Source organism: Otolemur garnettii, unplaced genomic scaffold (genome assembly GCF_000181295.1).
Source record: "Otolemur garnettii isolate 467f Iridium unplaced genomic scaffold, OtoGar3 scaffold00014, whole genome shotgun sequence".
Classification (NCBI taxonomy): domain Eukaryota; kingdom Metazoa; phylum Chordata; class Mammalia; order Primates; family Galagidae; genus Otolemur; species Otolemur garnettii.
This window is the reverse complement of record NW_003852409.1, coordinates 18,127,090-18,139,272: the sequence shown is the minus strand read 5'-3', so window position 1 is coordinate 18,139,272 and position 12,183 is coordinate 18,127,090.

The following is a 12,183-nucleotide window of genomic DNA, read 5'->3' as shown; positions in this document are numbered from 1 at the left end:
GTTTGATGATTTCTCTTTGCTATTCAAAGTATAGACCTTGGAAAAGCAGCATCAACCCTCCCCCAGAACTTGTTATAGATGCAGTCAGCTCTACTCTAGACCTACTGAATTAGAACCTCCCTCTGAACATGACCTCCAGGCAGTTTTTCTGCATAGTTAAAGTTTGAGAGGCAGTGGTTTAGAGGAACCAGGACTTGAACCAATGGACCCATAGAATGGGCAAAGCAGTGAACATAGCCAATTTCTGACACTTTTTAAAAACTCCTCCTCTGGTGGCATCTATGGATCAGTGAGTAGGGTGCCAGCCCCATATACTGAGAGTGGTAGGTTCAAACTCAGCCCCAGCCAAACTGCAACAAAAAATAGCCAGGCATTGTGGCGGGTGCCTGCAGTCCCAGCTACTTGGGAGGCTGAGACAAGAGAATCATCTAAGTCCAAGAGCTGGAGGTTGCTGTGAGCTGTGACACCACAGCACTCTACTGAGGGTAACAGAGTAAGACTCTGTCTCTAAAAAAAAAAAATGAAACAAAACTCCTCTTCACAGCCAGCTTGAATCAATATTCATGTACATATTTTCTTTATTGTTTCCTGTGTTTACTTATAATTCTTCAATCACAACATTCTAACATTCTCTAGAAGTTTCTATAAGAGAGATTAGGTCCTTCAATGTTAACCAACAATTAATCATTTACCCCCTCAGTCCCAATGCATCATGGAAAACAATTACCTCTAATACTTTAAATGTATTAACTAACATATAGGCTTTATTTCCTACCCCCCCAAATGCCTATGAAGCTCCATCACATCAAAGCAAGATAAAGAGAAAAAAAATCAAAGTCACATGGCTTTGAAGGTGGGGGCTTTCCTAACCCCATGAAACTCAGCAGAGCTGGACTAGTCTTGTTCAGCCTGGACCCTTCTATAGAGAACAGAACTTTACAGGAGGAGTTTGGGACCAAGAGATCTTTCCCCACCTTCTTAGCCATGCCTGGGTTCTAGCTCTTTGAAGGCAAAGGAACTGCCTTCCATGGCTTTGCCAAATTGGCACAATAAGCTTCTTGGTCTGATAATTTATTCTCTTTCAGTTCCCATCAAGGGTTTCCATCCTGTCCAACTACTTGTCAGCTATGCTAACATTGTGTGAAGGACAGAATGGGCTACCACAGAAAGCAAACTTACAAATAAAGAAGAAAAGGGCACACAGTCTTGGGTCAACCACTCTGTAGGCTGGTTTTGAGACAGAAATTCATTTTATTTTTTATATAGTCCACATTCTTTGGAAAGAGGTAGTGAAAAGTAATACACGGTGTTCAGATAAGGAAACACTAGATTTTCCTATGTCTCATAGGAAACTACATATTAAAAAAGAAAACAACAGTATAACACGTTCAGTATGATTCCAAGCTACTACACTTATAGTCTTCTCTATGGCAAAGATTATGAGTTGTTTCCAGTACCTTCCTTATAAAAAGTAATATGTAGACCCTATAAACAATTTGGGACAAGTGAAAAAAGATATATAGTATTATAACAAAGAGAAAAATATGAAGGATCTCCAAAAATTTATGAAAATGCATATTATGAAAAGAACTACATATGAAGTTTAAGAAGTTTTAGTACCAAAATCAACATGTACTATCTTGTTATATCTAAACTGGATCTAGTTTGAGGCACTCTGAAGGATAAAACACCAGTTTGAAAATGGCCTCTATCAGAGAAACATGAATTCTGCTAAAATTAAAGCAGGAATGAATATCAAATGTATACTGAAGCTTAGGTGGAAGAACATGAAGTCAATGATACTTTATGAAAAGCCTGTGGGAGAATAACCCCAAAGCAATCAGCAGTTTACAAATAGATAATTTGTTTTAAGAAAAGATAAGATAATGTTAGAAATGAAGCTCACAGTGGCAGACCATCCATATCAATTTGTAAAGGAAAAATCTATCTTGTTTGTGCCCTCGTTGAAGAGAGACCAGTAATTAACAGCAGAAACAAGAGTCAACATTTCAACTGACTCAGCTAACACAACTATGACTGAAAAATTAAAGTTGAGTCAACTTTCCACTCAGTGGGTACCAAAACCATTATGCCCAGATAAGCTTCACCTAAGAGTAGAACTTTCAATGGAAATTTTAAACAACTGGGATCAAGATCCTGAAGTGTAGTCTTGAAGAATTATAAGAGGAGATGAAACATTGATTTATAGAACTTTTGTATGTCTTCTGTATGATCCCGAAGACAAAGCACAATAAAAAAAAAATGGCTACCAAGACGTGGGAGTGGTCCAGTGAAAGCAAAAGCAACCTGGTCAAGAGAAAAGGTCATGGCAACAATTGGGGGCATGCACAAATGTATACAGCTATCAATTAATAAAAAAAAATAGAAGATAAGAGCAATGAATGAACTGAAAGAATGTAGAATAAAGAAAAAGCAAGAATGGTTATTATACACAGTGCAAGGGGACATTTCAAAACAACTAAAAGTATAATATAAATGTCTTACTACAACAATAAGTGAGGTGATAGTTATGTTAATTAGTTTGATTTAAGCATTCCACATTGTATATCAAATTATCATATTGCACCCCATAAATGTATACAGTTACGATTTAACAAAAATTAAGTATTAAAAAAAAAAACAATTTGGGGCCATGTTTTAGCTATTTTTCTTGTTGACTTTCTGGAGGGCCAAAGAATGATAACATTTGTTTATTATGAGAGTATTTTGAGAAAGTTAGCCAGTTAGCCAAAGCATTAGCAGAAAAAGGCCTAAGTAATCTTCACTAGAGAGTGTACTTCCACCATATTCAGGTTCTTGCTCAATCCTCTCATCAAACAAGGGCAATTTTGCAGAGTTTTGATGGAAAATCATGAGGCATTCACCTTCCAGTCCTGATTTGGCATATTTTGACTTCTATTTGATAATGTAAAAAAGACTGCCTTGACATGGTTAAATTCCCAGGACCCTCAATTCTTTACAGATTGACTAAGTGGCTGTTACCAGTGCTTACAAAAGTTCTTCAGACTTGCTAGGCATATGTTTAGAAATAAAATTCATCATCTTTTAACGTTTAATTTCATTTTTTTCCCATGAAGTTTTTGAAGTCCCTTCATATACCTGGTAAAATTTGTACCTAGGGAGTCAACAGGAGGGAATATAAGAATGAAAAAAGGAACAAAAAACAAGGAGAAAAGAAAGAGCAATAGAGCCTGGAATTACAGAAGAAGGGAGAAAGGAAAGGGGGAAAAGACGTCTTCAGTGATTTGAACCAGAGGGATAAGAGGAGTTTTGGTGTCCAGATACGTAGCCCAGTGGTTTATTTGGCTAGGTTGGAGTCTGTCATTTCAAATTAACAAAAGAAAGGCTTGGATCCTTTCAACCAATGTAAACCAAGTGCCCACTATGGACTGGGAAGTGTTCTAAGGTATTTTAAACACACACTTTACGCCTTTAACCATCCTAAAAGTGAAAATGATTGCTGTCAAGTCATCAGTGAAAACGATTGAGACTTGGGGTGACTTAGTAAACCTGCCAAGGGTTACTAGTCCCTACCCTACTACAGGTGCACAAGAAGGGTTTGTGTCAAAATACAAAGAGGGGACAAGGGATTTGAAGTCATATCTGACCCCTCTTTGAATTATTCTTCAAATATCTCACAGTCTTCTATAGCTTCATTGAACGTCATTGAATTTCCCAGAGAGATGGTCCATCAATTTTCTTTCCCATTTTCAACAGCTCTTGTGCTCCTACCCTGATATTGACTGTCCCCTCGTTGGCCCCTCCATCCATAAGCATCAAGCAGTCACTCACACTTGGGCATGTTCAGCTTGGCAATCCTCTCTTTCTCTGAACAGCTGAAAGTCTGATGATAAAGCAAAATTAGGTTGGGACTTTTTTGTTCTTTTTCCCAGTAAAAACAATCATGTCAAAAAATGAATTGGTGCATTCTGTTGTGGTTCTTCTCTTTGTTTCCCCCTTGTCCCCTTGCAACTGAAAATGTGTGCCATTGCAAATCTAGTGTACCTGTCTAACCTGAATTCATTTGCTCAGTTACCCCAACCATGTAGGGGGTAGGTTGATTTTTACTTCACAACCAACATTACTGAGCTTCATATTTCAGAGAATTGAAAAAAAAAAAAAAGCCCACTTTAAAGAGAAAAGATCACTTCCTGATTTTGCTAACTTCAGGAAGCAATGCTTTAGGACATCTCTCAGCGCCAGCCTTTGCCCCCGAAGCCCGTAAAGCTATCACAACCAGAGGATAGAGGCTTCATTCTCTATGCCAAAAGTTTAGTTGAATAACTCAGAAATGAGCCATTTTTCATTTCAAGAAAATCTCAGATCCTCCTGGAGACCATTGTCTCTAGTGAAATAAGTCAGAAACAGAAAGTCAAGTACCACATGTTCTCACTGTTAAGTGGGAGCTAAATCTTGAGTACACATGGTCATAGAGAGCGGAATAAGAGACGTGGGTGACTCAGAAGAGCAGAAGTGGGAGGGGGTGTGGGATGAGAAATTAACTAATGGGTAGTACAGACACTATGGCTAAGGGTTACACAAAAAGCCCAGACTTCATCATTTTGTAACATACTCATGTAACAAATCTAACAAATCTGCACATATGTCCCATAAATCTATAAAAATTAAAAAAAATTAAATCTTAGATCCTTCCAAACATACTTAGCCCTCTCTTGCTCTCTGCCCCCCCATCCTCCTTCCCCTTTTCTTAAATAACAACTGTACTTTCAAATCTTTTGCACATCAATTACATTCAAGGCAGAATTCCAAGAGGGCATCAATTCCCTTGCACATACACATGCTACAGTTTCTGTCTATTTCTATTTTGAATACACATGAGTGTATATACACTCAGAGGCAATAAGTGGAGTGGGAAGAAACAGGAATTTGAATTCGGAGGATGAAGGCAGCAAGAGGAAATCAGAAGGGAAGTCAGGCCTGGCATCTCTTTTCTAGGACAGTCTCATTTTGGAACCTCATCATAAGATGAAAAGTAAAAACCTCTTAAAAAAATAGTGTTTTCCCCAATGTTATGTATTTTAAATTATTAGTTTAAGCACTTAAAATGGGAGCAGCTAGGCATGGACATGTTCAAATCATGTGTTATATTCTCAAGTTGTTGCCTACAATGTGCTTTGGGCGGGGGGAGTCCTATGTAGCCACCTAGAATACAGGTAATATAATTGTATAGTGGTTACAGCAACTTGCTCTGGAGTCAGACAGGCCTGTGCCAGAAAGACAGCTCTATCACTTACCAGCAGCAAGAACCTAGAAAAGCCATTTTGCAACGCTAAGCCTCAGTTTCCTTATCTGCCAAATGAGAATAATAGCACCCACGGGATGCTTATAAAACTAAGTGAAATTACGAATGTGATGAGCTTGGTACATAACACGAGCTCGCTAAATGCAGGCAGTTGTTGCATCCATAAAATAATTACTGTCACTCTCATTATTAACTGTAGATAGAAGTGTGTAATGAAACCCTAGAGAGAAAAACGGGGATCTGTTTTTTTACTGGAAGTTGGAGGAGAGAGCCTTAAAAAGAGACAACATCTGAACAACTTTTTAAAAAATGTGTTGAGCTCCAAGATCAAGAGATGTAAGGAAGAGCAGCGAAGATGTCACCTGCATAAAAGTGGAGTCAGGGGAGGGACTGGCAGGCACAGGGATCAGGCCGAAGCAGCACCCCTGGGTGCTGGTAGGAATGTAGTGGATCAGAGGCTGAACACAAAGTTTAGGGGAAGGCCAGGCAGGCCCTGCAAAGCAGCATGGCCAGTACTGCACAGGCAAGAAGAGGCTTTGGAAGATTTGCAACTAGAGGAAGGGAGTGGAAAGGACCTAGTAAGAGCCTGGAGTAGACTCTTACTCATTAAACTAGTGTAGAGGTTAACAAATTCCCCACAAGTGCACACACGTATTCATGATCTATGTGTATATGACTTAATAAAAGGAAAAAAAATTAACTTCAAGGAAGTCCCCTAGAGAACAGTACAACTGCTGAGCTTCCCCAGTGTACACATAACCCTCTGAACCGTCTATTGTTAATATCAGTTACATTATATGATAATTGCTTATTTGACTGCCCACCTTACCTACCTAATGATAAGCTTCATGAGAGCAGGAATGATAATCGCCTTGTTCATTGCTATGTTGACAGCCCCTAGGGCACAGTGAGTTCACACACAACTAGTGGATGATGTTTCTCCTGTATCTTATATTTGTAGATATGTAGCGATCATTCTTCAGCTTTGCAAAAATACAAAAAAGGTGCAGAATCGTTTCTCTTCTTTGAAAGACAGTGGATTATTAAAGACCATGTGAGTATTAGAGTTAGTCTATACTGACAACCCCTAGAGGCCAGAAAAAGTGATGTTCTTTTTATTTATTAATTTTTTCTTGAATCTCCCTCTTCCCTAAGATCACTTTATCGTTAGTTATGCACCAATGAAAAATCATAAAACTACTTTTCTTTTAATTACTCCAGTATTTCCACTTGGTAAAAAACAAAGGCTGTTATCCTAATTCATTGCAATGGCATGCTTTAAATTCATAGATTAAAAACACCTGGCATTTTAGAATATGTTACATGGGTCAAAGCACCATTTCTCCTTTGGAGCTCATCTGCTTTTAAAAACCAAAGAGAATTACACAATCCAATGTGTTTCCTTTTTGCCATGGTTACCAGGAAGCTCAGAGGTATACACGTAATGCTCAACTCCTAAAACTGTCACTAGGATTTCTTAATATATTTATTTTACCATCTACCTTTACGTCTCATCTCCTACCCTTTACCTTGTGTTAATGTCTGTAGTTCTTCTACACCTATACATTTATCTTAATTTGCTTGCAAACCTTCTTAAAGAGAGCTCTTACATACATATGTATCTCCAAAACACACACATATGTTTCTCCCAGATGTCTCCTGTCCCACCTTTCAACTCCCATGTCCTCAGCTAGTAGATCATTTTTGTCATGCACCAACCAGAACATGTAGCCCCTCTACAATTAGTCTGCCAAAAAAAAAAAAAAAAATCTCACATGAAAGCTTCAGTTATATAGACATTAGAGAAGATTTTATGTATCTTAGGAAATACAGAAAACACATTCTTGCTTTTTCCCAAACCTCTTTTGGTTATCCTTCCTTGATCCAGGGGTGTCCAACCTGAGGCCCATGGGCCACCTGCACATTATATGAAGACTTCTTTGTTTATCCGCGATGGCAAAAATCATGAAAATTATACAAAGACCTTTTTTTAATTATTATTATCAGCTTTCATTAGTGTTTGTGTATCTAATGTGTGGCTTAAGAAAACTCTCCTCCCAATGTGGCACAGAGAAGCCAAAAGGTTGGACACCCCTGCAGGGCCCACAAAGGTTTTCTGTAAAGGGCTAAATAGTAAATATTTTAGACTTTGTGGGCTATGAGGTCTCTGTTGCAACTACTCAAGTTTGCTGTTGTAGTGGAAATGCAGCCATCAATGCAGAAGCAAATGGACATGTAAAACTTCACTTACAAAAATAAGTGGGTACCAGATTGGGCCTTGGGCCATAGCTTGCTGACCCAGCTCGAAACCTTGCCTGCACTAGACCTGTCTTCACTGGGTTCTCCCAGTGAAGTGTCACTGGGGCTGAGCTCCAATGTCCAATCTCTTCAAGTTAGCCCCAGAGAGACAGAGGGCTCTCCGGTTAATGAGACAAAATCTTTCCTCCTCAAAAGACAGTTTAGCTGCAAGGAGCCTGCCCTTTTCTCACATACGCCAAAGGTCTTTTAAACATATTTTTTCTACCACATACAGTGAAAACCACAAGAGAACCTTGGCTGAATTAAAATTATTTCCATTTGATTCCAAATATGTATCGGTCTGCATAAGCAATAGTATTTTTAGAGCCTACAAGCATAATGAGGTTAGAAACAGGGCTCATTTAAGGAATTGAAAAACTAGTCTTTACATCAACATCACCCAGTTCCGTGACCCTGAACCTGGACCATAAATTTCTCCTGCCTCCATCTTCTCATCTACACATGGAGGGAGTAGCTCTGCCCCCAGGCCAGAGTCTGGACCAAATGAACCCTTGGATATTCTTTCTGGAATTGGTACAGGTAATTTCCCCAAGCCAGTGTTTGTCAAAACGTTTCAGGCAGCTGAATTCCCTGAAGTGACTGTCAGAACGCAGATTAGAGCACCAGACCCCAGACTGAGTTTCTAATCCTGTAAGTCTAAGAGGCCTTGAAGTTCTACCGGGTTCCCAGGTGCTACAGATGCAGGTGCTGTTCAAGGGTCATAATTGGGAACCACTGGTCTCTATGACAGAGGTCATTCTCGCAGTCCCTCATATGGGAAGGCAGTGGAGGAGGCACTACATTGACCCCTCTTCAATTTCTCTTCAAAATGAGGCCCCCTCTTGAAAGGATGAGAGATTAGTTCTGTTTGTCCTCTGACTCTGAGGTGCTACAGTCACACCTCAGCAACTCATACAGGCTGCAAGGAGGCCAGTGGTCATTCTCACGAGGCCACTCTCTGAAGAAGGATGAGAAAATGGAGGACAATTGAGAAGTGAGACGTCAAAATGCCATATCCTAAACCTTTCTCTTTCCATAAACACAAACGCAACAGAAGCATTGACAGAGGGTTGACCGTATTATAAGCCCCGCACCAGGCCTCCTAGACCTACAGGATTAGAAATTCAGTCTGGGGTCTGGTGCTCTAATCTGCGTTCTGACAGTCACTTCAGGGAATTCAGCTGCCTGAAACGTTTTGACAAACACTGGCTTGGGGAAATTACCTGTACCAATTCCAGAAAGAATATCCAAGGGTTCAAAGTGGAATGCACCAAGAGAACAGAATTTTTTCACAAGAAGATAGACAAATGACCAAAAAACATATGAAAATATATTCAGCATCATTAATCATCAGGAAATTCAAATTAAAACTACAATGAGATAGCAACTTATCCCTATCAAACAGCCATTATTTAAAAAGTAATAAAAGGACTTCCTGGTAGTCTAGAGGCTGGGATTTGGCACTTCAAAAAATCTTGGAACGGTTGCAGAGAGATAGGAACACTTATGCACTGTTGGTGGGACTACAAATTAGTACAACCTCTGTGGAAAACAGTATGGAGATTCCTGAAGGAAATAAATGTAGACCTACCATTCAATCCAGCAATCCCAAAAGAAATGAAGTCATTTTATCAAAAAGATACCTGAACTCAAATGTTTATTGCACTATGATCCACAATTGCAAAGATGTGGAATCAACCTCAGTGCTCTTCAGCTCATAAGTGGATAAAGAAAGCATGGTATACATACACCATGAAGTACTATTCAGCCATAAAAAGGAATGAGAGAATGCCTTTTGCAGCAACTTGAGTGAAACTGGGGACCATTATCCTAAGTGAAGTTTCTCAGTAATAGAAAAACAAACACCGTATGTTCTCACTATTAAGTGGGAGCTAAACGAAGGGCACACAGAGGCCCAAAGAGATACAAAGGATATGAGAACCCAAGAAGGGTATGGGGGAGGATGGGTGAGGGATCAAACTTACCTATTGGGTACAGTGAACGCTATTCTGACGGCAGGCATACCCAAAGCGTTGACTTAAGCATTATGCAAGTCGTCCATGTAACAAAAACATTTGCACCCCCTTAATAAATATTTTGAAATCTAAAAGACGGGGATTGGGAGAGCGCAGACAGCTGTCAGGAACCTCAGTCTCACGGAGAAGGCAATATTCACACATGTTCACACACTTGATGTTATACATAAAGACAAGTAGATACTTAGATAATTAGGTCATGTGGCCTGGGGATAGAGGCTTCCCAAGAGAGGATGTTGGTGGCTTTGAGCAATCTGAGTAAGTTTTCCCAGGGGAGGTGAGGTGACCTGGCACGGGCTTGGCAAGACTGAAGGATGGAAGCAATGGAAAGGCAAGGAAGATACGACAAGGAGCCTGGGTGGGCCTGGAATATTAGCAGAGAGGGTTAGAAGAATGGAGGGGGGGGGCTTTTAACCCGTCTCATCCTTTCCTATGTGTGCCCTTCTTCAAGTCATTCTCATTTCTGTGTCTCAACTTCCTTATTCAGAGGAATGAGGGCTTTGGGTTAAATCACAATTTCTTTACTTTGTTCATCTTGGAGAACAGGATGAATGAGCAGGTGGAGCACAGCCCTTCTCTCCGTCCCACCCATGATCCAGCCAGAGCAATTCTGCTTTCCTGTATTCTTATACCCTCTAAACAGTTTTGCTTCCAGAAAGGACTGGAAAATCAGTCAACATGAAACTCCATAAACACTCCTTCCATTTGCAAATTGGGTGGCTTGAGTAGAAGACAGAAAACAGTCCTCTAATCCAGGAGATGGACTCCTCGGTTGGCTGGGCTAATTCTGGAACATCTGGAAAGCAGAGAGGGGCTTAGACAATGAGGGTAGGAAATAGGGAGCCCTCGACGCTTGTGGGTGGAGGAGTATCTCAGTGAAAGAAGTCAAATTGGGCCCACAAACTGCTGTACTAGAAAATGATCTGAAAAATCTCAACTGCTTAGAAGGTTCTGAGTAAAAACAAAGGGTGATTTTCCCCCTTGTCAGCCTTCCCTCCTAGGACATTACACTGTATGCAAAACGGGTAACTGTAAGACAAACATTTTTTTCCACTGCCTTTCTCAGCCCCACAGGCCTTCAGGAAGACCTGAACTTCAAGCAAAGCCTTTTTATTTTTCGACACCCACAGCTTCCATTCAACAATCACAAGTTTTCCACTTTGATCAAAGAGGCTGAACAAGAGGGCCTGTTCTCAGCAGCTCTGGGCACATCACAGGCCCTTGCTACCCACTCACCGTCCGTACTCACCGGAGGACACAGTCTTCTCCCCAACTCAGCCAGGTCCATGCTCTGAAAAACACTGGCATCCCTCATTCCACTTCAATTACTAGATGAAGTGAATGTGTACACACACCTCTTCCCAAACCACCCCCAACTTGGGACTAAGGGAGCCTCAGCTTCCCTGACTGCAAATTGGGTATATTGCCTGCCACTCTGCTTAGCCCAAGAAAGCAATATGTTTCTCGATGACTCTTTCAGCTCCAGAATCTATGCTTCTGTGGATTCCCTGGGAAGGGCTGCCAAAGGCCACACTTAAAGTCTGAGGATACTCAGGAGTCTGGAATCTGTACAAGGATATAGATAGTAACAGTACGAACCTGACTTTGGACACAGGACACTTCCTTATGGGTCATCTGGGCTCTCCTCTGGCCCTCAGTGATGTATTGCAGCCAAAGAGTCAGCAGAAAAGGAAGGGGCACTACAAAGCCTGAGACTTCCAGGGAGATATTACAAGAAGGCTTCAAAGAGCCACACCCGGAGGCGGCATTTCAAATGGTGTTTTGCGATGGAGATCATTAGTAATCACAGATGTGACCCAGCTCATGTCTGTGTCATCTCTCTAAATTCCAGACTTGGCCCCAGGGGACCACTCCGGATTTTTAACAGGAATTGTCCAACACCATCCCACACGTCTATTTCCATTCACAGAGTCCTCTTTCATCATCTCATCCGATCTTCCCCATGACTGTAACACATTGTGTCACACATTGATGAGGGAAAGGACTTGTACAAGGACCAAAGGCAAAGGGGAAGGGCTGAGACCAGCCCTCAGATTGTCAGCCTTCAGATGCAGTGAAGATTGACTGACTTAGGATAAGCATCAAACCAGGCAGGTCTGAACATACATCCAAGTTCTTCCAGTGACCAACACTGGCCATTTGGGTTGAGATGGTTTTTATCCTCTCAGAACTTTAATTTTCCCACTTGTAAAATAAATATGTTACCTGCCTCAGAGGGTGGCGATAAAAGTGGAATGACACCGTAAGTAAAGCTCCTAGCACTGTGCCTGAGACAACAGGGGTTTGATTGTGTTAGTCACATACACAACACGCAGCACACACAGCATGCAGGACGCATCACACATGCCCACCCCGGACACGTCCCATACATACACGGAACACAACACACAGCACAGATACACGTGCTCCACCTGGAACACCGCACAAAACACCCTCCCTCTCCCCCCATGCCACGCCACACCGCCTCCCCTCACCCACCCTGACCATCAATTCCTTCCTCTTTTATGTGTTTTACGGCTGGCCCAGGTTCATCTCCAAGTTTAA